The 27,812-nt window shown below is 39.6% G+C and overlaps 1 protein-coding gene across 4 annotated transcripts in view; it reads left to right on the forward strand.

Moving 5' to 3' along the window:
• The window catches only part of ATXN1 (ataxin 1), a 403,943-nt gene that overhangs the window by 85,882 nt on the left and 290,249 nt on the right, over positions 1-27,812 (forward strand). For all 4 annotated transcript variants that reach the window (XM_025999330.2, XM_025999331.2, XM_072729076.1 and 1 more), the window contains one exon: positions 19,466-19,587. The gene's annotated coding sequence lies outside the window, so the exon portion shown is untranslated. The remainder of the gene's footprint in view (positions 1-19,465; positions 19,588-27,812) is intronic.

The raw sequence follows: 27,812 nt of genomic DNA on the forward strand, positions 1-27,812 counted from the left end.
ACTGCTAACCAAGAATTCTCTATCTGGTAGGATTAGCATTCAGAATTGAAGGAGAGATTAGGAGTTTTTAAGATAAGTGAAAGCTAAAGGAGTTCATCACTACTGAACTGGCCTTACAAGAAATGGTAAAGTGACTTCTCTGAGTTAAAAAGGCAAGGCAATAATTAATAGTTAGTAATACGAAAACATACTACAGCAAAAATCTTATAGGAAAAGGTAAATAAAGAATAAAAGTAACAGATCAACTATTTATAAAGTAACTATGAAGGGTAAAAGACAAAAGTAACAAAATTAATTAAAAATACAATAATAATTAAGGGATATAGAATAAAAATGTATAAAATGTGTCATAAAAGATATATCAAAGATATAAAATGTGGAGGGGGATAAAAATATAAAACTTTGGAATGTGTTCACACTTTATTTACTATCAACTGTTACATACATAAAATGTTCTATGTGGACATCACTGTAACCATAAAGAAAAAACTTTTTTAAGAGATTTTATTTATTCAGGAGAGACACAGAGAGAAAGGTAGAGACATAGGCAGAGGGAGAAGCAGGCTCCATGCAGGGGGCCAGATGTGGGACTGGATCCTGGGACTCTGGGAGCGTGCCCTGAGCTGAAGGCAAACGCTCAACCACTGAGCCACCCAGGAGTCCCCATAAAGGAAAAACTTATAGTAAATACACAAAAGAAAAAAAAAGAGAAAGGCATTTAAATGTAACACTAAAGAAAACAAAGCACAAGAGAAGGGAGAAAGAGAAGAAGAAAGGAACAGAATGACAAAAACAGCCAGAAAAGTTACCAAATGCCAGTAAGTACATACCTATCAGTAATTACGTTAAATATGAATGGGCTAAATTCTCCAATCAAACAACATTGTGTGGCTGAATGGATAATTAAAAAAAAAAACAAAACAAAAACCCAGGACCCTTCTGTCTCTTTCTTATAAAAGACTCACTTCAAACCTAAAGACACTCAGACTGAAAGTGAAGGGATGAATACACCATGCAAAAGGAAATGAAAAGAAGGCTGTGGTAGTAATACTTTTATCAGACAAAATAGGCTAAAACAAAGAGTATAGCAAAAGACAAAGAAGGGCATTACTTAATGATAAAGAGGTCAGTGTCAAACAAGAAGATAAAACATTTGTAAACTTTTATGCACCCCAGCATAGGAGCATCTAAATATAATAAGCAAATATTAACAGAAATAATGGGAGAAATAGCAATACACTAATTGTAGGGGACTTTAATACCCACTTACATTGATACACAGATCATCCGAACAGAAAATCTAAAGAAACATTGACCTTGAATAATATATTATGCCAGCTGGATGCACTTACTATATACATACAGAACATTCCATCCAAAAACAGCAGAATACAGATTCTTCTCAAGTGCACATGGAACATTCTCCAGGATAGAATACATGTTAGGCCACAAAATGAGTCTCAATAAATTTAAGAAGATTAAAATTATATCAGGTATCTTTTCTGACCACAATGTATGAAACTGGAAATTAATTATAAGAAAACTAGAAAAGAACACATGATTAACATCATGCTATTAAACAACCAATAGGTGAATGAAGAAATGAAAGAGGAAGTCAAAAAATATTTTAGACAAATGAAAATGGAAATAGAACCTTCCAAAATCTTCAAGGTGGAACAAAAGCGTTTCTAAGAGCGATGTTCATAGCCATACAGACCTACCTAAAGGGATAAGAAAAATCTCAAATACACAATGTAACTTTACATTTAAAGAAACAGAAAGAGAACAAAGGATCATGTAACCATGACTAAATGGGATTTACTCCAGGGATGCAAGGATGGTCTAACACCTACAAATCAATCAGTGTGATAGACCACATTTATAAAACATGGAATAAAAATCATACGATAACCTCAATAGATGTAGAAAAAGCATTTGACAAAATTCAGCATTGTTTCATGATAAAAACGGTCAATAAAGCAGGCGTAGAGGGAATGTACCTCAACAAAATAAGGCCATATATGACAAACCCACAGCTAACATTATATTCAATAGTGAAAAGCTGAAAGCTTTTCTTCTAAGAATAGGAACAAGATGAGGATGCCTGCTTTGGCCATTTTTATTTTATTTATTTATTTATTTATTTATTTTTAATTTTTATTTATTGATGATAGTCACACAGAGAGAGAGAGAGAGAGAGAAGCAGAGACACAGGCAGAGGGAGAAGCAGGCTCCATGCACTGGGAGCCCTACGTGGGACTCAATCCCGGGTCTCCAGGATAGCGCCCTGGGCCAAAGGCAGGCCCAAACCGCTGCGCCACCCAGGGATCCCTGGCCATTTTTATTAAACATAGTGTTAGAAGTCCTAGTCAACAGCAATGAGACAAGAGAAAGAAAGAAAAGGCATCCAAGTTGGAAAGGAAGAAGTAAAATAGTGAGTAAAACTCACTATTTACAGATGACATGATACTGTACATAGAAAACCCTAAAGCCTCCACCAAAAAACTATTAGAACTAATACACGAATTCAGTAAAGTTGCAAGACACAAGATTAATATTCAGAAATCTGTTGCATTTGTATATTAATAGTGAACTACCAGAAAGAGGAATTAAGAAAACAACCCCAGTTAGTTACATAAAAAAGAATAAAATACCTGATGAACACTGTATGTTATACGTAAGCAATGAATTGCTAAATTCTACTCCGGAAACCAGTATTGCATTATATGTTAACTAGCTAGAATTTAAATTAAAACTTTAAAATAAATTTTTAAAAATACCTAGAAATAAATTTAACCAAAGAGGTGCAAAACCTGTGCTCTAAAAACTCTGAGGCACTGATGAAAGATATTGGAGATGACACAAAGAAATGGAAAAACACTCCATACTTGTGGATTGGAAGGACAAATATTGCTATGATATCTATACTACCCAAAGCAATCTACAGATTCAATACGGGTTCTATCAAAATACCAATGGCACTTTTCACAGAATGGGAACAAATAATCTTAAAATTAGTATGGAACCAAAAAAGACCTCAAGTAACCAAAGCCATCTTGAGAAAGAAGAACAAAGTGGAGGCATTATAACCCCTCTGATTTCAAACTGTACTGCAAAGCTATAGAAGTCAACAGTGTGGTACTGACACAAAAACAGACATATAGGCCGATGGAACAGAAGAGAGCCCAGAAATAAACCCCTGCTTATATGGTGAATTAATCTAGAACAAAGGAGGCAAGAACATATAATGGGGAAAAGACAGTTTCTTGAATAAATGGTATTGGGAAAACTGGACAGTTAATGCAAGAGAATGAAACTAGACCACTATCCATGCCATATACAAGCTCGAATTGAATTAAAGACTTAACAATGTAAAACCTAAAATCATATAACTTCCTGAAGAAAGCATCGGCAGTAAACTCTTTGACTTTGGCCTTAACAATACTTTTTGGATCTGTCTTCTTAAGCAAGGGCAGCAAAAACAAAAATAGGCAAATGGGACTGCATCAAATAAAAGCCTTTGGCAAGTAAAGGAAATCATCAAGACAAAAAACAACCTATTAAATGAGAGAAGGTATTTGCAAATGATATAACTGATACGGGGTTGATATCTAAAATATATAAAGAAATCACATAGTTCAATAACAAAAAAGTAAACAACCTGATTAAAAAATGGGCAGAAGACTTAAATACATGTTTTTCCAAAGAAGACATAGAAATGGCTCACAGTCACATGAAAAGATGTTCAACAGCACTCATCATCAGGGAAATGCAAATCAGAACCACAACAAGGTATCACCGTACACCTGTCAGTGTGGCTGTTACCAAAAACACAAGAAGTAGCAAGTGATGACAAGGATGAGGAGAAAAGGAAACTCCCATGCAGTGTTGATGGGACTGTAAATTGGTGTATCCACCATGGGGAATATGATGGAGGTTCCTCAAAAAATGAAAAATAGGGGTGCCTGGATGGCTCAGGCAGTTAAGCATCTGATCTTGATTTGGGCTCAGGTCATGCTCTTGGGGTCCTGGGAAGGAGCCCTGCCTCAGGCTCCACGGCGTGGAGCCTGCTTAATATTCTCTCTCTCCCCCCAAAGAAAGGAAAAGAAGAGGAAAATAGAACTATAGGTTCTGGCAATTCCATTTCTGGGTATTTATCCAAAGAAAATAAAAACACTAATAAGAAATAATATATATCCCCATATTCACTGCAACATTATTCATAATAGCCAAGATATGGAAACAACCTAAGTGCCCATCAATAGATGAATAAATAAAATACACACACACACACACACCACACACACACACACACAGTGGGATATTATTCAGCCATAAAAAAGAATGGGTTCTTACTATTCGCGACAGCATGGATGGATGTAGAGGGTATTCTGCTAAGTGAAATAGAGAAAGACAAATACAGTATGATTTCACTTACTTATTTTTTCGCATGATTTCATTTATATATATGTGATATCTAAAAACCAAAAGGAACAAATAAAATAGAAATAGGCTCAGGTACAGAGAACAAACTGGTGGTTTCCTGAGGGGAGAGAAGGAGGGGGATGGGTGAAACAGGTGAAGGGGATTAAGAAATAGAAACTTTCAGTTATAAAATAAATAAGTCACAGGTATGTAATTTACAGCATAGGGAATATAGTCAGTAATATTGTAGTAACTTTGTATTGCAACAGATGGTAACTAGACCTGTCCTGGTGATAATTTCCTAATGTAGAAAAATACTGCATCACAGTTTTGTATAACTGAAAGTAACATAATAGTATATGTTAATTATAATTCAATTAAAAATAAGCTTAGTCATAGACATGTATGTATGGGAAAGAGCATAGTATATTTAGGGTTTGATACGGTCTGTGGTTTTAGGCATCTGCTGGGGGTCTAAGAACATATATCTCCCATGGATAAGGAGGGACTACTGACATCCTCTTTTCAGTGATATAATTTCAGTGTTTTAGAAGCAATTTTCCTTTTAATCAATGTATAGTGACACAGAAAACACGCAGAGGATGTTGAGAGGTAATTCTTTAAATTGGCAAAGACATATTACAATTATAGAGGAAAGAAGAGGGAAGCAGGTCGGGGAAGACAGTACAGGGCAAGGGGGTTGAAAACTTAAATATGCAGCCTGTCCTCACTTGGGGGTAAGGAGAGAGCTCATTGAAAATACAGATTCCTGGGCCCGAGGAGCCTGATGAAGTGGGTCACAGGCGGGTCCAGGGGTTGTACTTTTAGCGAGCCAGTCTCCTGTGATGCATTCAACAATAAAGGTTCTTAATTTTTTACACTTAGCTAAAAACTATAGTTTAAAATAGTTAAATAGCTATTTTAAATCAAATATATATTTGAACAACAGTGCAAAATGAGATCATTGCATAATATTGATGTTGGAGGACAGAATAAATATATTTATTATAGTATATTAAGTGTATTACAGTATATTAAGTTCTTGACATTCTGGTCACTTTAGTTATATTGGGGGACATGTGATTTGTTTTTGGCAGATCCAAATCCTTATTGTATTAGACCATATTTATATTCAGAATACATAATGATTTTGACCCTTGGTTGTTCTCGTTAAGACTGTCACACTCTCTGTGTGATTGTGATTATCATGTTGATCTAAACACAGTTTTGGCTTACAAATATTTAAGGAGAACTATCACTCTTGGGAACATTGAGGAGTCTCCAAGCCCTTTCTAAACCAGTTATAGCCAGGCTATCACTTGGAGTTTGTTGATTTGTGAATTTCTTAACACATATTAGTTGCTCCGAGTATGTTTGCTCAAGGGACAAACTGGTTGGTTTGATCCAGTCCTGTGACTTTGATTTTAGGAATGGAAATATGAGTTCAGAATGCCTATCCAGTGCGGAAGGCCACCAACCCTTCCCTGTGGAACCTTCCCTGAGACCCTTTCTTCCATAAAATGAGATTTCCCACTCTACAATTCCAAAGTTTATCTCTTGTTCTCTTACTGTACCATGAAGAGGATGTGCCATTTGTGTATATATTGCCTTCCCGGAAGGAGTATGAACTTCCTGAGGGCATGATCCATATCCAGTATGTTTTTTTCTACTCCAGACAAGCGCCTAGCAGAAGTTCCTTACAAAGCACCATAAAAGAAGTGTGTGGATGACTTGATAACATCACTTGACAATGATGGCATCACCTTAGTTTTTCAGATATTGTGTCTCACTTGCTTTAGAAATTTAAAACGTTGTGGTGACTTTTTGTCAAATCAGATTCAAGAGTAGTTATTTACTAAGCTTTTTAGACGTATGATGTCATGATATCAAAAATTAGCTGGAGCGGATCTACTTGAATGAGGGGTGGTTTGTAATCTAGATGATCCGTTCCACATGTAACATCCAAATGAAATGTAAAGTGGAGTTGTTGGCATGTGGTTATGGGGAGGAGAAGCAGTTGTTGTACATTACTTGGTGGAATTCATATTCATATCTTGTCAGTTTACAGTGAGCCAGAGATTTAAAATAACATTTGTTTCTGTTTTAGTAACTGCTTTAAAAAAATATCCCAGATCATTATGTTTTCATTTTCTTTAACTTGACTTCTGGTAGTGTTTTTAATATGTGGCCTTTCAAGCAGTAATGAAACGTATCAATGCAACTTGGCAGCGCCTAACAGGACATGCTTCTAGGATTATTCTTAATGATTAAAAGTCAAATTGAGTTTTGTTTTTTATTTAAAAAAACAAAACAAAACAAAACAAAACACAAAACTGACCCAAAATATAGATGAGCCAAAAAACCCAGGGGGAAAAAAATCTGTGAATGAAACATTGGTTCTTGACCTTTTACGTATTCTCCACATCTATGTTCCTCAGATCTCTTCTCAATTGTACATTTTCAACAAAAGGGTAGGGGTGGTAGGGGTCACATGTGATTCACTGACGTGTTGCTCACATTGCTCCTTCCTCTTCAGTGATAGTTTGAAGAGTATATTGTAGTTATCCAAGGCTTTCAGTTTGGGGAATGCAGTCACCAGATCTGTTTGGAGGCACTCTGGAGAGTTGGTTAGAGGACCAGGAGAGCAGTCGAAAATCTAGGTGGGCGGGCAAGAGAGGTGGGTGAGAGCAGAAGCAGTGGTGCCAGAGTGGTGGGAAGGGAAGGACTCTAGCAGTAGAACCAGAAAGTCGAATTGATAGGATTTGGAACCAGCTCACTTGTGAAATAAGTGAGGGGAGGCAGAGTATTGAATCTGGAGTTTTGAGTTTCAGCCACTCTGTGATGTTGGGGTGCCAGGAACAGGCTTGATGGATCCCTAAAAGGGACCTCTGAATCTTTCTTACCATCCAGCATTACTTCACTTCTTTTTCCTTTTGAACCTGTAACCTACCCCTTCTTGGTTGGGGTCATGGCTAGTGGCTCCTTCAGCTTCATTTGGGTGGTCTGAGATGATAGGTGCTCAGCGGTGTGTGCGGGCATCACCAATGTGAATGTGGAAGAAGACAAAAAGGAAATGTTAGTTGAGAGCAGTCTCAGTGTAATATGAAAGGCAGTTAAAAAGAAATTTGCCAGTCTAAGATTGCTCACTTCAGATTTCAAGAGCTCTGGGAGAACTGCTCACCAAGTTAAGAACATCAGCCCTTCACAAAATAATGGCAGTGATTCAGAGAACTTTCTTTTGTGGTACAGCACACAGAGAGGGTCTACAGAGACAGAAAAAGAGAACAGTGCTCCATGAACTATAATTACTTAAATCTTGCCATAAGTAAATATTTAAAGTATACTAAAATGGCAACATCAGGAAATATGACTAAAAAGTCAGCATGCAACACACCCTTTTCCCCACCTTTGTGGTTGTTGAAAATTTCCACCAAGAATGATAAAGAAGGTTAAGATCAGGGCTGTTAGGTTTCAGAGGAAGACCAAAATTTGCATGGTTCTGTGAATCCATTGATGATGCTCACAAATGGAAACGCAGTCTTTAAGTTAGATAGTCTGTCACAGTAATTAGAGATGAACCATTGCAGTGGCTTCCCATTCTTCTGTGCAGAACTTTGGCATGGAAAAAACAAAAAACCAAAACAGGCCTGCTCCTAACCATGTCACTTGCAAAATCACAAGCTTCCAATTTATTTGGTTGGTCTGAGAGAAAGGCGGTTTTGGAGAATGGAATGCCCTTGTAAGTTTGCCATAGTCTAGAAGAATTATTGGATATTGTTATTATGTGATATTAGATCGTACCATTTTTTTTATTTTTTAAAAAGTTTTAATTTACTTATTCATGAGACACACACACACACACAGAGGCAGAGACACAGGCAAAGGGAGAAGCAGGCTCCATCAGGGAGCCCGATGTGGGACTAGATCCCGGGACTCCGGGATCACGCCATAGGCTGAAGGCAAGCACTAAACTGCTGAGCCACCCAGGGATCCCCTAGATCATACCATTTTTAGAAAATATTTATTTATTTATTTATTTATTTAAGTGGTGGGGAGAGAGTGCCTGTGAGTCTGGGGAGGAGCAGAGGAAGAGAGAGAATCAGACTCTGTGCTGAGTGTGGGGCCCGATGCAGGGCTCTATCCCAGAACCGTGAGATCATGACCTGAGCCAAAACCAAGACTTGGACACTCAACCAACTGAGCCACCCAGGCACCCCTAGGTCATACCATTTATACAAAGTATGTAGCATAATTATTTCCAAGAGTAATTATGGTGTTGAGAGAATGAGTTGGATTCTTCTGTGTCTCTAGTCTGTGGTGTAATTACCCATTAAAAAGCTCCATGCCAGTGTGGGTATTCATATTGCAAACAGATACACAGAACACTCCAATGGGACATGGAAGTGAACTCAGTGGACATCATTAAGAATGGCTGAGCACTTAGAAAGGGTAAGATACAGTCAATGGATTTCTGGGAGTACTCCAGTTCCACCCCCACCCCCTTTTTTTGGCCAAGAGTTAGTATACTGACCTAACTGTCTACTCTGAGAATGTCACAAATAAACTGGCATGGAGTTTTCAGTGACCACCATTGATTATACTGTAGACTACTATTCTCTTTAAAAATATCTAAAATTTCTGGCTGAATTCCATTGCTAATTTTAGGACTGAAGAATCTTAGGACTGAAGAATCTAAAGATGCTTAAAAATAAAATTGACATAAAATTACACTCCTGTGTTCTTTAGTCTCCGCCCAGTCAAGAAAAATACAAGCAAGCATGCTATGTTGTGTTTGGCACGTAGGAAGTGCTGTGAGCTTCTCCAGGAGCTCTAGAGAACATTCGCCATCTACTTATAGCTGTAGAAGACGAGACTCATGAAGGAAAAGCTGCATTACCCTGCATCAGGAAGTGGACAAGTAAGCCCATAGGGATGGGGTTTCCTGACTAAGGAGCTTCGAGCAAAGGAAGCAAGACTAGTTCTGGAAGGACAGCTGTCTTGAGCTGGGTGTTGGAAAATGATTAACACTGATCTAGGAAGGTGTTCAGTATGTTTTTTTTTTTAAAGATTTTATTTATTTATTCATGAGAGACACACAGAGAGAGAGAGGTAGAGACACAGGCAGAGGGAGAAGCAGGCTCCATGCAGGGAGCCCAATGTGGGACTCGATCCCAGAACTTCAGGATCAAGCCCTGGCCTGAAGGCGGCGCTAAACCGCTGAGCCACCCGGGCTGCCAGGTATTCAGTATGTTTTAAATGATTCTGAGGTATCAGAAGGAAGGCCATTGAGGTTAGAGAAATAATGGACACAGGTGTATAGTGACCCAGGGAAGCTAAGGGTTTAGAAATCCTTGAAAAAGAAGCAGAGTTGTAAGTCAGATAGGTTTGGTTCCAGACCACCACAATAAAACAAGTATTGCCATAAAATGAATCACATGAATTTTGGGGCTCCCAGTATGTAACAAAAGTCATGTTTACACTATATTGTAGACTACTAAGTATGCAATAGCATAATGTCTTAAAAACAATATATATATGTAGATGTATCTATCTATCTATATCTATATATATCTATATATATCTATATATATCTATATATATCTATATCTATATCTATATCTATATCTATATCTATATCTATATCATCTATATATATCTTAATTTAAAAATACTGTCTTGCTAGGGCACCTGGGGAGCCCAGTCGGTTAAGCCTCCAACTCTTGGTTTTGGCACAGATCATGATCTCAGGGTCCTGAGGTCAAGCCCCGAGCTCACCTGGGAGTCTGCTTCTCTGCCTCTGGAGTTCCCTCTCTCCCTTTATCCCCCTCCCCCTCTTCTTGTCAGCACTCTCTCTCTCTCTCTCTCTCTCAAATAAATGGATAACCCTTTTTAAAAAATAGTCTTGCTAAAAAATGCTAACCACCATCTGAGCTTTCAGTGAGTTGTAATCATTGGATCACTAATCACTGTAACAAACATAATAATAATAAAAAAGTTTGAAATATTATGAGAATTTCCAAAAGGTGACACAGGGACATGAAGTGAGCAAATGCCGTGTTGGAGAAAGAGTGCTATACACTTGCTCCAGGCAGGGTCACCACAACCTTCAATTTGTTAAAAAAAAAAAAAAAAAAAAAGAAAGAAAGAAAGAAAGAAAGAAAGAAAGAAAGAAAGAGAAAGAAAGAAAGAAAGAAAGAAAGAAAGAAAGAAAGAAAGAAAGAAAAAGAAGAAAGAAAGAAAAAGAAATACAGTATCTGATAAGCACTCTAAAGCACAGGGCAATAAAACAAGGTCTGCCTATGCTTTCTCCTTGCCTTATTGTGGTGCCTTAGAGATGACAGGCATTTTCCTCGTCCCTGTTTTGTGACTGTGCTTTCAGAGGAATAAAGAGGGGGATATGGACTGGTACGTTGGGTTTTATTTCCAGAACGTCGTTACGATTGCTCCATCCTCATGACTTTTTAAGAATCAGAAGATTGGGCTCATCTCATCCAGCCTATGTGACTTTTGAGAGAGACTTCTTCTTTTTTTTTTTTTTTTCATTGAATATCGTGGATAGTCTGCTTTGGGAGGCAGAAGAATGTTCCCATTTTATGCACATTTATTAGTGTGGGCTCCAAACTAATTCATCGAGCAGCTACTCACTTTGAAATAGGAAAATGAAGAAGATATTTCATTATTTCTTGGAATAACGGCCAGAGGAAGAATCTGGATTACTAAACTGTGAATTGGAAATGAGTTAAGAGAGAATGTTTGGTGTCAGACAGTAGTTGGAGTCCTGAATCTGTCACTTAGTTACTTAGTACCTTGAGTGTGTTACTTAGGTCTAATCACCTCCATTTCTTCATTGATTAAAGGTAGAATAATGAAAGTGTCTACCTCATAGAGTGGTTATAAGGCCAAAAGGAGATAATGTAATTTGAGGGCTTAACACTCAAATATTAGGTATCGGGGCGCCTGGGTGGTTCAGTGGGTTGAGCATCTGACTCTTGATTTCGGCTCAGGTCATGGTCTCAGGGTCATGAGATGGCGCCCTGTGTCGGGCTCCATGCTCAGTGTGGAGTTTGCTTGAAATTCTCTCTCGCTCTCTCCCTGCCCCTCCCCCCTTAAAAACACCCCCCCACACACACAATATTAGCTATTATTATTATTGCTGCATGAATACATGAACAACCAGATGGCCAGTGTTGTTTAATCATTGTTAATAAATAGTTGATGGTTTATGATTACATACATACTTTGTTAACTGATTTCATGAAACAGGACTTTCTGAATCTCATTCAGGGTATTTAAAGAGTTTATCATCTTTGGTTAAAACAAATCCTTACTAGATTATTAAAACCTAGATTATTAAAAGAAAGCATTTGCTAAAGAAGTCTAAAGTGTACACCTTTCCCAGGTTCTTATCAAGATGTTTTCTTAATAGCGTGCCCTTTCTTCATGATTTATGTCATGGATACGGCCAGCCTACATGTTCACCAAACTACGTATCACAGAAAATTGAATTCAGAGGCTCATTTGAGAACTCAACTTTTTTCTGTTAAGCCAGATTTTTAAAAAGATTTTATTTTATTTTATTTTATTTTATTATTTTTCAATTTTTTTTAAAGTAGGCTGCATGCCCACTGTAGAGCCCAAGACAAGGCTTGAACTCACCACCCTGAGATTAAGATGTGAGCTGAAATCAAGAGTTAGGCGCTAAACCAACTGAGTCAACCACGTGCCCCCCTGTTAAGCCAGTTATTAAAGAAATTAGCAAAAATTTAAATCAGTGTCACTCTTCGCACTGAACTTTTTTATTTGGGAGAATACAGTTGCTTTTTCATAAAGACATGCTGTTTTATGTAATGTGCAATGGGTATATTATTATTTACAGTAAATGAGTTAATTTTAACATATTTTAGTTTTTTGCAGTTTCAATTTCTAATACAATAAGTATTGTTCAGTATGATTTGCCTAATTAAAGACTCTTTGGGATCCTTACTACATTTTAGAGATGCAAAGGGGACTTGAGAAGAAAAAGTCCAAGAACCACAGACCTTGTGAATTGATTGCTAGGATGCATTTTGGTCAGTGCATGTCTACTGGTTGCTTACTTCTTCTGGAAAAAGTGTTCTGTGGTCAAATGTATTTTGGGGTGAGCCGCATGCTTTTTTTCCCCTTTGAGATTTATAATACATATCAGATCACCAGAGTCCCTCAAAAGTGTTTCCCAAATGTATCCCAGTGTTTTTTGTCCTCATTTCATTTTTAGCATAACGTGGTGTTTTGCCATGGAATATAGCATCCCACTGAACACACTGGCTAATGCACGATATATGCTACCCTCTCCCAAAAACAAGAAGCAAGATTTATCAAGTACTTGCAGTTACATCTTGTACTTTACTTAGAAGAAGGTCCATGAAAGCTTACCAGTTAATTTGATTGACTCTTCTTTTTTAAAAAGGAAACCACTCATCCTTCATCATTTGATACTATTTTGCTGCTAATCATCAAAGCCGTCTTTACTCTGCAAACTCCTGTGTTGGTGAAACTCTGTTTTAGACATTTTTGTGTGTTAATCAGCAGCATCTGCTGCTTGTGTCACAAGACAGGGTAATGTCATCCCCATACAAATCGTCCAAATTGCAGGTTAGTCCTGGCAGCCTCGGCACGAGGCCTGTCACTACTGTTTGGTATTTTTAAATGGCAAAAAATACCTGTGGTGATGCATCATATGCCTTTATAAAACACAGTCACTTCTTGTAACAGAAAGATTTATGAAAAAACAGAAAAAAAGAAAGAAAAAAGAGATTTATAAATGGCAGTGGGTTTCGTTGTATTTTTTTTTTTTTAATGATTCTTTCTTTCCAGTTCTTTGGTTTCCATTGGTTGTGGGCATAACCTTAGTTAAAACAATAAAAGGATTCCATGGTGTGGATGAACATGTTCCTTAGTTAAAACAATAAAAGGATTCCATGGTATGGATGAACATGTTCCTGGCTACTGCTTGATGGGCATTCTTTTCCTAAAAAAATGAGGGTACAATAACCAGCAACAGTTTCCTTTCTGACAACAGTGCCATTCTAAATTTGTACTGAAGCACAGAAGTACAGAGATCACTTCTTTCACTTTCTGTATTTCACGTCTGTGTCAAGGAAAGAATGGAAAAGTCTTAATTTGTTTTAAATACTAAAGAGACAGTAGTTACTATACTTTATGTAGCTCAAACGCTTTTTTTTATGTTTTGGTTTTACCAGTTCCTACTTAGAAACTTAATATTTTTTGGGGGGTGGTGCCTGAGGGGGCTCAGTCAGTTAAGCATCTGCCTTCAGCTCAGGTCATGATCTCAGGGTCCTGGGATTGAGCCCTGTGTCAGGCTCCCCGCTCAGGGTGGAGTCTGCTTCTCCTTCTCCCTCTCCCCTCTTCCCTTTCCTACTAGTATGTACGTGCCCCCAAATAAATAAAATCTTTAAAAAAACCCCTTAATATTGTTTGAATCCTTAATGACTCTCTACTGGCAACTGAAAATCAGTTTTCCCTTATTATTTAAATAATTCAAGCAGAAATACTGTAGCTGTCTTATCCAGTATCTTGGTGTTTTTTGTTTGTTTGTTTGTTTTTACCATTAAGTAGTTTTAGAAAGGAGGGCTCTTTAAATGTGCAAAAGGACATTCAGTCTACAGGAATTTATATGAGAGCATTTGCAAACTATGCTGGCAGTTCTCTCATAGTTAAATCAACTAGATGAACCAGACTGAAATTAAAGAACCCCAGAAGGAGGTTACTCTTCAAATGGCAAGAGGCCACCTTTCCATCTTCTTTGACAGTATATATATATATATATATATATATATATATGTGTGTGTGTGTGTATATATTGTAATGTATTTGGGATATCGAAATGTATGTATTTGGGATATCGAAAATAGGATTGTAGAGCTCTGTGACAGGTTAAGAAGCTTGGTGAAGATGCACACAGGCCATTGTTTGCATATAGTCTATGATATTAGCATTTCCTAGAGGGAAAAGTCACATTTTGAGTATGCACATCCAAGGCAGAAAAGGTTATCTTTGAGGGGTTTTGGCTTACAGTCATAGAGAGCCTTAGCTCAGGAGTCAGATGGCCTGAGTTGGATTCCCATCTCTGTCACATATTTGTGGTATTGGGAAAGTGATGTAACTTCTTTGTGACTCAGTTTCTCCAACTGTAAAAAGTCATATAAAATTCCTAGAACAGTGCTTTGCCCGTCATAACTGTATTAGTAACCTATTGCTGTGTAACAAATTACCTGGTGGCTTAAAACAACAAATGCTTATTATCTCACAGTTTCTATAATTAGGAACCAGGGCACATTTTTTTATCTGTCTCAGGCTTGGGATCTCCATAAGGTTGCAGTCAAGCCATTAATTAACTCAGGCTGCAGTCTCATCTAAAGGATGGGGGTGGGGGGAGGGTTGGGATCTGCTTCCAAGCTCACTTTTATACAGACTCCAGCAGGGCACATGGGCCTCTCCGCAGGATGGCTTTCGCAGACTGGCAGCCAGCACCACTGCCCCCATTATGAGTAACCCTGTAGAGAATATACAAGAGCATGCAGGATGGAAGCCAGTCTTTTTGTCACCTAATTTTGGAAATGACATCCCATTGCCTTTGCTGCCCTCAGTTTGCTAGAGAATGCTCAATCTAGTCTATTCTCAAGGGGAGAGGACTATACAAGAGCATGAATGTCAAGAGATGGGGTCATTGGGGTCTATCTTGGGAACCGCCTGTGACAGTTACTTGTGCTTTAACTTGTGTTTTCTATCCACACGTTTGTGAATTTCAGACTTACATAGCCTCCTGTCGACTTGCTATCGCCCGTATCCTGCTGGCTACTTGATATCTCCCCAGGATGTTTAATAGGCATTTTAGACCTAACATGCAAGAATGGAGTGCCCCCCCCCACACACACACACCTTCTTCTTCCACCATCTTTTCCATTTTGGTGAATGGGCAGCTCCATTCTTAAAGATGATCTGGTCAAAAACTTAGATGGATCCTCCTCAACTCTTTTCTTTCTCTTATACTGCTTGTCAACTTGACCTTCAAAGTACATCCAAAATCTCATCATTTCTTATTATCTCCTCCCCCAGTGTCACACCACATTAATAGTCTACGTGTTAGATGTCTCACCTAAATGTCTGCGGTAGCCTGTTTTACAAGCCTGTAGCCTTGTCCCCTTATGGTCTGTTCTTCACAAGACACTTCACTTCACTCTATTCAAAATTCTCTGGTGTCTTCCTGTATCACTTGGAGTAAAAAGTCAAAGTCTCTGCAATGGCCTACAGGGCCTCTCATGATTATAAAATTATTTTTCTGTATTTAATTGTATAAAATTATATATATATGTATATATATGTATATATGTATATATGTATGTGTATATGTATATACGTATATATGTATACATACATATGTATATATGTATATGTATGTGTATATATATATAAACCTACATATGCATGTCTCTGTAAACACATATTTATGTGTTTAATTTTTTAATTAATTAGAATCTATTTTCTGAATTGTGTAAGATGGGGATCTGACTCTTTCCAAATAAAGAGCTCATTTTCCTGGCACTGTTTATTGAATAGAACACCCATTCCCCACTGAAGGGGTATTTCACAATGAAGGTGTTAGATTTTATTTTGTTTTTTTCTTTTTCCTGTGCTGTGTCTAATTGTTGAATTTTAGAATAGCGATGTACCTGATAACTCCTAGAAATACAGTTGTGTTTTTATTTTTTATTTATTTATTTTTTAATTAATTTTTATTGGTGTTCAATTTACCAACATACAGAAAAACACCCAGTGCTCATCCCGTCAAGTGTCCGCCTCAGTGCCCGTCACCCATTCCCCTCCAACACCTGCCCTCCTCCCCTTCCACCACCCCTAGTTCGTTTCCCAGAGTTAGGAGTCTTTATGTTCTGTCTCCCTTCCTGATATTTCCCAACATTTCTTTTCCCTTCCTTTATATTCCCTTTCACTATTATTTAAGGACAAACAGTTGTGTTTTTAGAGGTCTCTTTTGCTATGGTATACTCAAATACATATAAAAGCAACTTGAATTCTAATTGGGAATTAATTACGGAAGACAGTTACTTACGTCCCTTTATTTGATACATAAGGAGCTACATTCTACTTCAGAGTTGGTGCTTAAACTGAAAAATCCAGTTAGTGGCAAAATTGAGATGAAAAGAAATAAAAAAAAAACAACAACAAACACCTCATGGTTTTTGGGCCACTGTTTCTGACACATGTTGATAGAGTATACTTTGCTGCTGCTATTTGTTTATAACTGTTCAGAAAATTATCGCAAAAATGCTTATTGAATTCCAGACCCTGTAAGGATAACATCTCGATTGAAATCCTTGTTTATGTAGATAACGTTCAGGGTTTAGGCAGATCTGTGAATGCTCTAGTCCCCTGGTGTTCTTTTCTTCTTTCTAGACTTGGTCTTATCTCTATTTATAGCTTCAACTGGCAAACAAGAATGGGTAGGCAAAGGGGATTAAACTTGTTTTTGTTGGTTATCAACAGCACTGCTGAAAAGTTGCTGAAGGAGGAAAATATTTTGAAATTACTGCTTTAAAAGGAGGTGTATAGAATCCTTACTGGTTTTCTTTTGACAAAAATCATCTCATACTTGGTGCACTATGTGTAATTGAGGGTCTGCGATAAATCACAAAATGAATCACTTCCAGCTCCTTCACGTCGACAGAGATAAGAATGGAAAATCTTGTCACTTAGATCAGTCCTTGTCCCCCCCCCCCTTTTTTTTTCTCCTCTACAAAGAGTGTGACTTGCTCCTCTGGACACCTGGCTTTGGCAGCCAGGGTAGGGCCCTGAGCTAATTAGAGAGCCATTCCGCCTCTCTTAGATAATTTTGCTCCACTGGATGACAAAATATAACCCAGAAATGAATGTCTTCCTTTAGACAAAACACAGAGAAGAAAGAGAGAAAGGGTGACCCGAGAAGGTCCTGAGCTTCTGGTAAACTTTTCCAACCAACACCGTACATGGTGTTCAGTGAGTCAGTGGGCATGAGTGATTAAACCCTAAGTCTGCTCAAGGCTCAGATGAACCTGCCATGTGCTGCCAGCCTTCCTGGGCCAGCCGCTTCCTTTGCAGAGGAATTTTGAACTAGACGACGGAGACCCTCCCAGTCCTGAAAGACTCAAGATAGAAAGCTGGTAACAAGTGAAAGAAAGGCAGCAATTTATTTTTAGTTAAAAAAAAAAAAAAGATTAATATCAGCCAATAACATGCAGTGGGCTCGCTGAAATCTTCCTCCTCCCTTCAAAATTCTGTTTTTACCCAAACGGTAAGATAAAGACAGTTTGTCATGCTTTGAACTTCCTGGCTTATGTTGATTTGTAGCAATATGTTACTGTTACACATTTGAGTGGGAGCTGAGTTACATTTCATGAAAGCTGCTCTGGAAACTAATAAAATCGTGACAACCCCACTTTCGGTGGGTATTGATAGCATCAAGAAAATAAAAAAGACTTTGCCATTTTCAGGCAGTCGCCTTCCAACTCAGCTGAAAATATAATGGGCTTAAACTCAACTCACTTGTTTAAACATTACCCAAGAGCAGCTTTCTCTTCCTCCTCAGAAGTTCTAAGTGCCTCCACGCATTTAACCACAGATAGGCACAACCCCCCAAAAAGTCCTTTTCAAACACGTTGAGTCTTCTATAAAGTAATAGCTTCTTCGGAAGGCTTTCAAGGAATCGATTATTCACCTGGTCACCAATGAGGCATAAAGGTATGTTTTCTGTCTTACAACTGGGTCATTGGATGATGACCCAGCAGTGGCCTCAGGACCTTTGGAGATGCGTAGAGTTGGGCGTGCCAAGTGGGATGCGGTCATCGTAGTGAGAGAGCTGGGTGACATTCTTGCAGTGTGCTTCCAGAACAAAGGAGGAAGAGCTCCTAAGAGGCTGGAAGGGTCTGCAGACGTCTTTTGAAGACATTTCCAAGTTCTAATGGCCATTGTCAAAAAAATCCAAACAGGAGTACCCGGGTGGCTCAGTGGTTGAGCATCTGCCTTTGGCTCAGGGTGTGATTCCCGGGGTCCTGAGATCGAGTCCCTCACTGGGCTCCCCGCAGGAGCCTGTTTCTCCCTCTGCCTATGGCTCTGCCTCTCCCTGTGTGACTGTCATGAATAAATAAATAAAATTTAAAAAAAAAACAGAGGAGTGGACTGAGCACTGGGAGAAGCTAGAACAAACCAGTGACCAGTGAATGTTGTAAGCTCACAAGGCAGAGGAGTACTTTTCAGAGCCACCACCTTGTCACCACACAGTTCCACTGTGTAGGCTTTGTCAGCTGCTCTGAGTGGGGGTAAGGAGGCATGCATATTTTAACCATTCATTTCACATTTCAGCGTGTAAAGTAGATGCTGCCTTCCAACTTGGCTGGGGCAGTTCTTTATTGAGATTTACCGAGTCAGAGTGAAAACCCGTCAATCACCTATTTGTGGCGCAAAATCGAAAATTTCCTCTAACACTTTATCTTTTCTTTGTTGTGCAATCCTAGCAGCCCTGTGTTTAAAGATATTAATATTAGCTCGGTGAGTCTGAGTCCTTAATGGGCAGAATCAGATGAATTTTAATTTGAAACAAACCTTTCTCTACTTTCTACCCTTGATAAGTGCATGTCAGTTATCTTTAATTATTCAACATCAGGAATTCTTCTCTGGGTACTTATTTCAGCTAGTAAACTTGAAATTTTGCAGGCACATTCCTAGTGGTATATATCATAATTTTCGAGATGTCCTACCTACCCCGGCAGGTGCTCTGTTTTCTTTCTTCCTCTCCCCTCCCCCACCCTCTACTATTTCAGGGCACCATAGGTAGATCAGTTGTGTGATAGCATCGTTCTGATAATTAACATGCTTGTTTGAGGTTATAAAATATACATCTGAGAGAGGCCAGGGATTTCCCCCTGAATATCAACTAACTGCTTGAAGTGGCATTTTTCATTCTGACTTGTTTTGTTTTCTTTTCCTGTAGCATACTGGAGCAAAATGAAAGAATTTGTTCTGAGGCCTCAAAAGTAGTGCTGCTACGGACCATGAGCAAGAAAGGGTGGACTTCAGCCTGCACGGATGGTCTTGAAACACAAATAGTTGTGGGTAAGTCATCCAAAGGACTTGGCATTCATTAGCTCTAGATTTCATCAATCATCATTTATTTGGTGTCTCAGGACATCTTAGTCGAGTGCAGGGCTATTTCTCTACAACCCAAGCAACAGGCTGTGTGAGAAAATGTTGTTCTAGTGATGGAGAGCCAAGAGAACAATGAAATTGACTTAGCATGTTTGTTTCTAAAATTTGCAGAGTAAAAACAAAACAAAACAAAACAACAAAAAAATAAAATTTGCAGAGTAGCGGGATCTGAGTACAATGAATCTGTGGTTAGAAAAGACCAAAAAGAAGGGAAAAAGCACCCCCAAACAACTGAACGCACAGCCAACCAACCAACTACATCTTCCAGACATTCCTTTTAGCTGAGAGGGTAAGGGATTAATCACACACGAGACGGTCGATTCAAGCTGATGGCAGATTTGTTACCCTGTAGTGGAGTATCAATGAGGGCAAGGTGAGAAGCACTGGGATTTTCCAAGTCTTACTCAACACGTATTTACTGAGCACCTTTTAACTACACATGGTGCCCGCATGAGAGCCTTGATCTGGAGGTGGAATTTAAGTCCTCTAAACTATAAAGAAACAATAAATAAATGCCAAACAAGACACCAAAAAAATGCTGTGGATTTCCAAGGAAGTTTCACCAGCCTCATTGATTGTAGTTCTTAGAAACAGTCCTCAAATGGAAGCTGGTTCTGCCCACCTTTGTTGACCTCAGACAACTTACTCATCCTCAAGGAATGAGTCACTTCTAAAAACTCCAGTGCGTGCCTTGGTGACCTCCAGGGTCCCTTGCAAATCTAAAAATGCCATAGTTCACTCTGCTGAAATTAATTAAATCATCATCCCCTTTGATTCTTGCTCCGCCGAATCGATGGTGAGCCCTTGGCAGGTCATCTTTGGCTCTTTGGATGCACCAGTGGTGGAGAAGGAGCCAGGCACTCTGGGGTCCCTTCTCCCTCCTTCTCCCTACGATCTTGTGAACCAGCCCTTTGGTCAAACAGGCCTTGTGGTGTCTGTGGTTAGTAATGCATTCCCTTGTGGCGTTAAAGACAACGTGGCACATTGTTATACGAATATAATATAATATAATATTTGTCCTTTAGTTTCCTGTCGGGGATCTAACTCTTCCTTCTCTGTTCTGTTTGCTGTCAGCGTCTTATGGGTTTTCTACCAATACTTGAACCCTGTGGAGTCCCAAACTTTGTTTTAAATTGAACATAATTTATTATTTTTTCTTTCTCACTAAACATCCCTTTTCCGGAGCAGAGCTATGAATGACACTTTAAATGATGCTTAGATGTCACTCTTGTTAGCAGCTGGCTGTCTGCCTCAGAATGGTGCATTATTTGGGTTTCGTGACAGCATTTTTTTTTTTTGTCTTACAAATGTGAAATCATGAAGTGCAGGAAACCACATGAATGTGGCAGAATGAAAATGCGAACATCGTGTTATCTGGAAATGCCAGTGTTATGATTCTCCTGGTGACAGTGTCCTCCTTGTACTCAACCTAGGAAGCCTGTTTACCTGCTGGGTGGCAGTCCTCTAATTCATGGCTTTGTCTTCACGCATATATCTGCCATGGCCCCCTTGTCATGCTGAATCAGGAGGTTTGGTGTAGACCATTGGGCTGTTTCTCGCTAAGCAGGACCTGCCTGCCTGACCATTGAGCCTGTCTCACATTCACCCTCTTCCTGGAATGCGCAGGCCTCTGAACTCCTGGAACATTTAGAACGAGCATCATAAAAAAGAAAGAAAGAAAGAAAGAAAGAAAGAAAGAAAGAAAGAAAGAAAGAAAAATCTAGGGCTGTGTATTGCCTTGTGGGTGTTTGCTATCACCCCGTCTGGGTTGCACACTCACTGAGGGCAGGAATCAGGTCTTAACCCAGCGTTTCTGTGGTCTGGCCCCAGGATCTCCTGCAGCCAAGCCACCTGTGCATGTGTATTAAAGTTGCAGATTCAGCAACACTGGGCGCAATGAGTCAGAATTTCTGGGGATGTGGAGCCTAAGAGACTCACCGCAGAGAAGTCTTGCACACCGAGGTTTGTGAGCAGCTGCTTGTGTCCACTCCCTCAGCCTCTGAGCCTCCTCACCTGCAGCATAGGGTCTAGCTCTCAGCACGTCTCAGGTGCCCAGGCAATATTTGGTCTAATAAGCAGCATCCAGCCACCAGGGTTGCATTCATTCTTCAGTGGCTTTTAGCCTTTTGGGGATGTGAAGTCTAGATATTCTCTGATCCCATAGAAACTCCGTTTTGTCCAAATGTGTCAAGTCCCCTCAGTCAGAGGCTGTTCTGGAAACCTTTTTGTCTCCTTCTCTTCAACTGGTGGTGGTTCTGACTGTCCCTATTAGTGGCGGTGGCCCCTGCCCACGCACAGTCCAGAAGTCATGTCGACTCTGGGGAAGGGGACCGGAATCTCAGGACAGAAGGGGATCGGAGGTGGGAGCAGTGCTGTAGGAACCTAGACACTGTAGCCTCGGATCCCAAGGCCACGCCTGCTGCCCTTGGCAGTTTCTTTTGAACGCTGTTTCTTTCAGCTGTTAGGGCGCGCAGGTTGCCCATTTTGGTGGCAGGAGAGCGATCCCATTCCTGAAAGGGATAAAGTTAAGCTGCAGTGGACACACATCAAAGCATCCCCAGTGCCAGCAGCAGATTCAGGATTTGAATCTGATGACAACAGACTGCAGTGGCCACACGGGGCCCCCTCCTGCCCTCCTCCACTTGCTGCAGCAAGGGCACCCCTGGCCTTGGACGCTCCAGAAGAGATTTGCAGGGCGGTTTTTGCTTTTAGTGCAATTCCTCATGCCCTTGCTGCCAGATCCAGCCCTGGTAAAAGACCTAACAGAAACCAAACAGAAGAACTCGGGAAGTCTAGCCAGCCTCTAAGGGAACCAGTGAGCTAATTGGGAAACTTATTAGCCATTAAGACAGCCACTTCCAACTGCACTGAAGCTTTTTTTTTTTTTTTTTTGCAGCGTTTGTTTGTATGTTTGTTTGTTTGTTTTTACTCTTGCTTAGTCAGTTTCATTTAAGAGAAGTTGTGTCGATCTTGGATTAAGTTTGTGTTAAAAGGCATATTCAGGGGGCGCCTGGATGGTTTAGTCGGTCCGTTAGGAGTCTGCCTAACTTCGGCTCAGTCATGATCCTGGGGTCCAGGGATCGAGCCCCACATTGGGCTCCCTATTCAGCGGGGAGACTGCTTCTCCCTCTCCCTCTCCCTCTGCTTCTCCCTCTGGCTTGTACTCTCTCTCTCTCTCTCTCTCCATCAAATAAATACATAAAATATTTTAAAAAATAAAAGGCACCTTCAGGCACAGCAGCAGGAAGTGTCTTCTCCCAGGTGTCCATCTAATTTTGTCAACAGGAGGTTTGAAGAGCAGGAAGGTATAACAATGCATTGGGAAATTTTTTTTTTCTTCTCATTCTCAGCTAAGGTAAGAAAAGAGAGCACAGATTTCCGAAGCAATATTGAGACCAAAAGAGGCTTTTTTTTTTTTTTTTTTTTTGCACACGTGCTTCATTGAAACCTGATTAGGTTTTCTCTGTGTAGCCTCTTGCAGTTGGGTTCTGGTGTGGGCTGGCTTTGTGAGGCAGGAGGCAGGGGCACAGACTATCACTCATGCAAGAGAAGTGTACAGTTGTTGGCATCAGTGCCTGAACCTTCATTAAAGGTCTTTTTTTTTTTTTAAGATTTTATTTATTTGCTCATGAGAGACACAGAGAGAGGCAGAGACACAGCCAGAGGGAGAAGCAGGCGAAATATATGGAATATTTCCTTACAAATAGTCATCCATTGTTGGGAAAGCAAAGAGCTGGTTCTAAAAAAATATTTCACTACATCACTTGTGTTCTTTACCATGTGGCATCCTCCAAAACTGCAGATTTTCCAAATGGCTTCCTAAACCTTAGGCACTGCTTTTGGGAGGCAGATAGACACAGGAAAAGAGGCAGATCAGTACCCCCTCCCCCCCACCGAAGACCATTGCTGGAAAGCTCTTTAAAGGCTTTCTCGCTTAGAGAAAGTTAGATCCCCTTAGTTAGATCCCCTTCACTGTCATACATGACGTTCTGTAAAACAGTACCAAGCGTGCCTTCTGTGAAATACATGAAAACTCACTCCTCTTGCTGATACTGTCACAGGCTAATAACATCAGTCCTTTGGAGAAGCTGTGTGGTTGGGTATAACTGAGTGAAACCACACCAGTTCAGGAAATGCAGTGAATGGTCCTATAATAGGCATCATCAAAACAGATGGTGATTAACTTGGAAGGTACCCTTCCTTGGTGACAGTTTGAAAGCTTGGAAAGGAGGTGTTTGCTATGCATCAAAAGAAATCAGGATGAAACTGCCACATTGGCACATGGTTGGAGTGAAAACAGAAAGAAACCCACCGGAGCTCCTTACTGCACATGCTTTTCCTGAATACCTCATCATCACATCATGACATCGTTACCAGTTCTGTTCTCCTGATGAACATAGCTCTCTCTTCCTCTCGGAGCTTAAGATCATCGGCTTCCATCTTCCTCCCAGATGGCTCCATCTGGGTTATCGTAGGTGCCTCTGACTTGACTCTACACCTCCTCCTGTTACTGCCCTGTCCCCCTTTATGGGTTCCTTGTCTTGAGAAACAGCATCAGCATCCAGCCAATCATCGATGCTGGACACCACCTCCTCTTCCTACGCTTTGCCCCTTGACCACACACTAGAGTTTTGCCTCAAATGTATTTCACGGTCTACCACTCTTCTCCATTCCCCTGCTCTTGGTCTGTTTCTGCTGTTAGCATCACTTGCCTGACTACTGCAGCCACCTTCCAGAAAGTACTTCTGCCTTACGTCTATCTTTCCTATATTCCATTCATCCTATGATTTTGAGGGTTGTCTTCCCAAAGAAAGGGTCTGATTGAATTACTACCATTCCTGAAAACCCTCGGTGGCACTTGAAGTATGTAATACAATGTGAGCCTCAAATTCATCCTTTATGGGCAGCCCTGGTGGCTCAGTGGTTTAGCCCCGCCTTCGGCCCAGGGCGTGATCCCGGAGACCTAGGATCCAGTCCCATGTTGGGCTCCCTGCATGGAGCCTGCTTCTTCCTCTGCCTGTGTCTCTGCCTCTTTCTCTCTCTCTCTGTCTCTCATGAATAAATAAATAAAATCTTAAAAAAAAAGAAAAAATTCATCCTTCATAATTGTGTGTGCAATTGATCACACATCAATACACATTGATTACAAAATCATGAAAATATGTGTATGTCAACAAAGATGAGAAGTAAATAAAGCAAAAATGAAGATGTTTGTAGTATTAGATCAATTGGGACTTGATTTAAGAATGATACTCCTCTGGTATTTTCCATAGGAATGAGTGAGTATGATGAAGTGAAAGGAAAAATTTAAAGGATTTTGTTAGTTTCCATTTTCCTACAAGATAAAATGGTGACTCCTTTGCATGACATTCAAGATCCCTAGGAATTCATTGTCAGCTCACTATTGAGATCTCATCCCTCCCTCCCATCTTCCCCACATGGCATTTCTTCCCTTTCTACATATACTGTGTTCTTTAGCAGCCATACCTTTTTTTTCATGTTGATTCTTCTGCATGAAATTCTGTTTCTCCACCCAGTGAACTTCTCATTCATTGATGCCTACTGGGAATGTCTCCTCTTCCTGTGTTAGCTCAACGGATTGCAGTTCTTTGATGATGCAGCCATCTCTGTGGATGATCCGTGAGGGTGGAGATTGGTTTATTTTTAAACCTTGTGTTCTAAGTAGTAAACCCATTCCTGCACATAATATAGCTTAATATTTGTGGAAGGTAAAAAGAAAGAACTCATTGAGAAATATACAAGTAACCCTTCAGGTAAGATTTCAAATGTTTTGGATAAGCTTTTTTTTCAAAAAAATTACAAAAAGTTCATATGTTGAGCTAAACGATTTTTACAAAAGCAGTTGGACTCAGCATCGTAGCACTTTAAGTAAACTTGTAGGGTGAATCGTTGGTATTTGAAACTTCTAACATCAGGTAGAGTCACTTCAGCTTCTCAGGAGCCATATTTGCGAAGTGACTAGAAATTGCTTTTCAAACTATTTTGTGCCATGAAAAAATCATATTGGCCAAATCAGAAATCCACCAAAATGACACATTCAGTGTTGGCAACATAATACGAATATGTGGTATTTTTTTCTTAAGGGAATTTAAAAAGCCAAGACTGGGTAACATTAAAGGATTGATATAACATTTTCAGTTCTGAAAGGCTATTCTACTCTAGAAATATACTTGTTACTATTTTTTCATTTCTAAGAATTCTGTTTGGTTAAAATTGCAAAGGAGAAAAAAAATATCTTGGCTTAAACAAAATGAAAAGTCATCTCCAAAATTAATTTGGCATCCTCAAAAGTTCCTTTTCAAAGGGAAGAGGAGGAGGTTTTTTAATATCACATGTTAAAAATGCCACTAAAAAAATCATCATTTGCACTTGTGAGCAAGAATTTCAGAATGCTATTTAATGGAGAGCAGTGTGTGAGGCATGTTTTGCATCTTTTTAAACAATATTTTGACACTGGGGGAAGGCTGTTTAATAGTATAGATTATTTTATGATCTATATTGTACATATCTTCTCTATTTTTCCTATTAATGTTTTAGTTAGAGTCAGTTAAGTTGGAATAGATCATTTGTTTCAAATTTGCCACTTGTTCTGTGTGATATTTTTACCCACCCTTCGTTTGCTGGCCTATGAAATTATGACAAAAGCTGAACCATTGTTAGAGTAACGAATTATGGATATTGATCAGCCCACATGTACTGATCGACTGTTCACTTGGAAGTCTTTTTTTTTAAATTTTTATTTATTTATGATAGTCACACACACACACACACAGAGAGAGAGAGAGAGAGAGAGAGAGAGAGAGAGGCAGAGACACAGGCAGAGGGAGAAGCAGGCTCCATGCACTGGGAGCCCGATGTGGGATTCGATCCCGGGTCTCCAGGATTGCGCCCTGGGCCAAAGGCAGGCGCCAAACCGCTGTGCCACCCAGGGATCCCCTCACTTGGAAGTCTTAAATACCACACCACTTGGAAGCATCTCATGGAAGGTGATCTACATCTATTTTGCAGACGAATCTTTGCTGAATTTATTATTTTTCTGTCCTGTGCCTCACATTTATTTAAAAGCCTGGTCATTTGGCCGTATAGAAGGTCCACCAGGAAGTATGTATACCTGAAGCCATCAGTGTATTGTCAAGTACACTTCTGTTGTGTATATACATACATACATACATACATACCGTGGCTAAGGGGAGCGAATGCAGATTCGCAGCTCACCTTTAGCTATTCTCATTATTTAGCTGCAATGAAAGCAATTTTCATTACAGCTTCGGGTGCTTCCTGGATAGTAGTAGGTGCTATCTTGAATTGTCCTTCCCAGACCACATATATGGGTCCCCGTGGCGATACTGTGGCTGTGGCCTATGTAAGGCTGCCTGGCGCTGGTTAAAGCAGAAGGGTCTGTAAGCACGAGTATCCTCAATGAGGAAGGCTGCTTGGTGGAAGACAACCTTTCATGAGACTCTAAGGATCTAAAGATAGAACAGAATTGCTTGATGGATCTCAAAGTTTGAAAAAACTGATTACTGTCCTCATAGATTGGGTTTGTTTGTTTGCTTGCTTGCTTTTTTTTTTTTTTTTTTATCCATCGCTATATTGTGGTTGGAAAACAATGTAATGTATTGTTGAAGAGTATAAGATTTCCTGGGTTTGAGTACAAATCTGCCTCTTGATAGCTGTGTAACGCTGAGCAAATTTACTTAACCTCTTTGGGTCTCAGTTTATCCACCCATGAAATAGGAAAATTAAAGCAGCATCTATCAAAGCTGTAAAACCTACATGAGTTCATGCCCATAAAGCTTTTTTTTTTTTTTTTTAAATTAGCTGTTACAGTTACGTTACTTTTGTGATAGTCAGTTAGACAGCTACACAGCTTGTACTAAAAATTTTCCAACCTTTATTCGTGGGTACCTTCCTTCAAACTGAATTTATGAGTTTTTCCTCTATGAGGGGAAGGTGAATATGGGACTGAGCCCAGTCAGGGAGGGTGAGAAAATGCGGTGGGAACACAAAGGAGTGAGATAATTGGTCTAGTTATGACGTGGTGAGGATACGGAGGGGGCGTTTTGAGCTAGATGTTGAAGTATGGCCCAGATCCCAAATGGCAGGAGGCT

The sequence above is a fragment of the Vulpes vulpes genome, chromosome 12, assembly GCF_048418805.1.
Source record: "Vulpes vulpes isolate BD-2025 chromosome 12, VulVul3, whole genome shotgun sequence".
NCBI lineage: Eukaryota > Metazoa > Chordata > Mammalia > Carnivora > Canidae > Vulpes > Vulpes vulpes.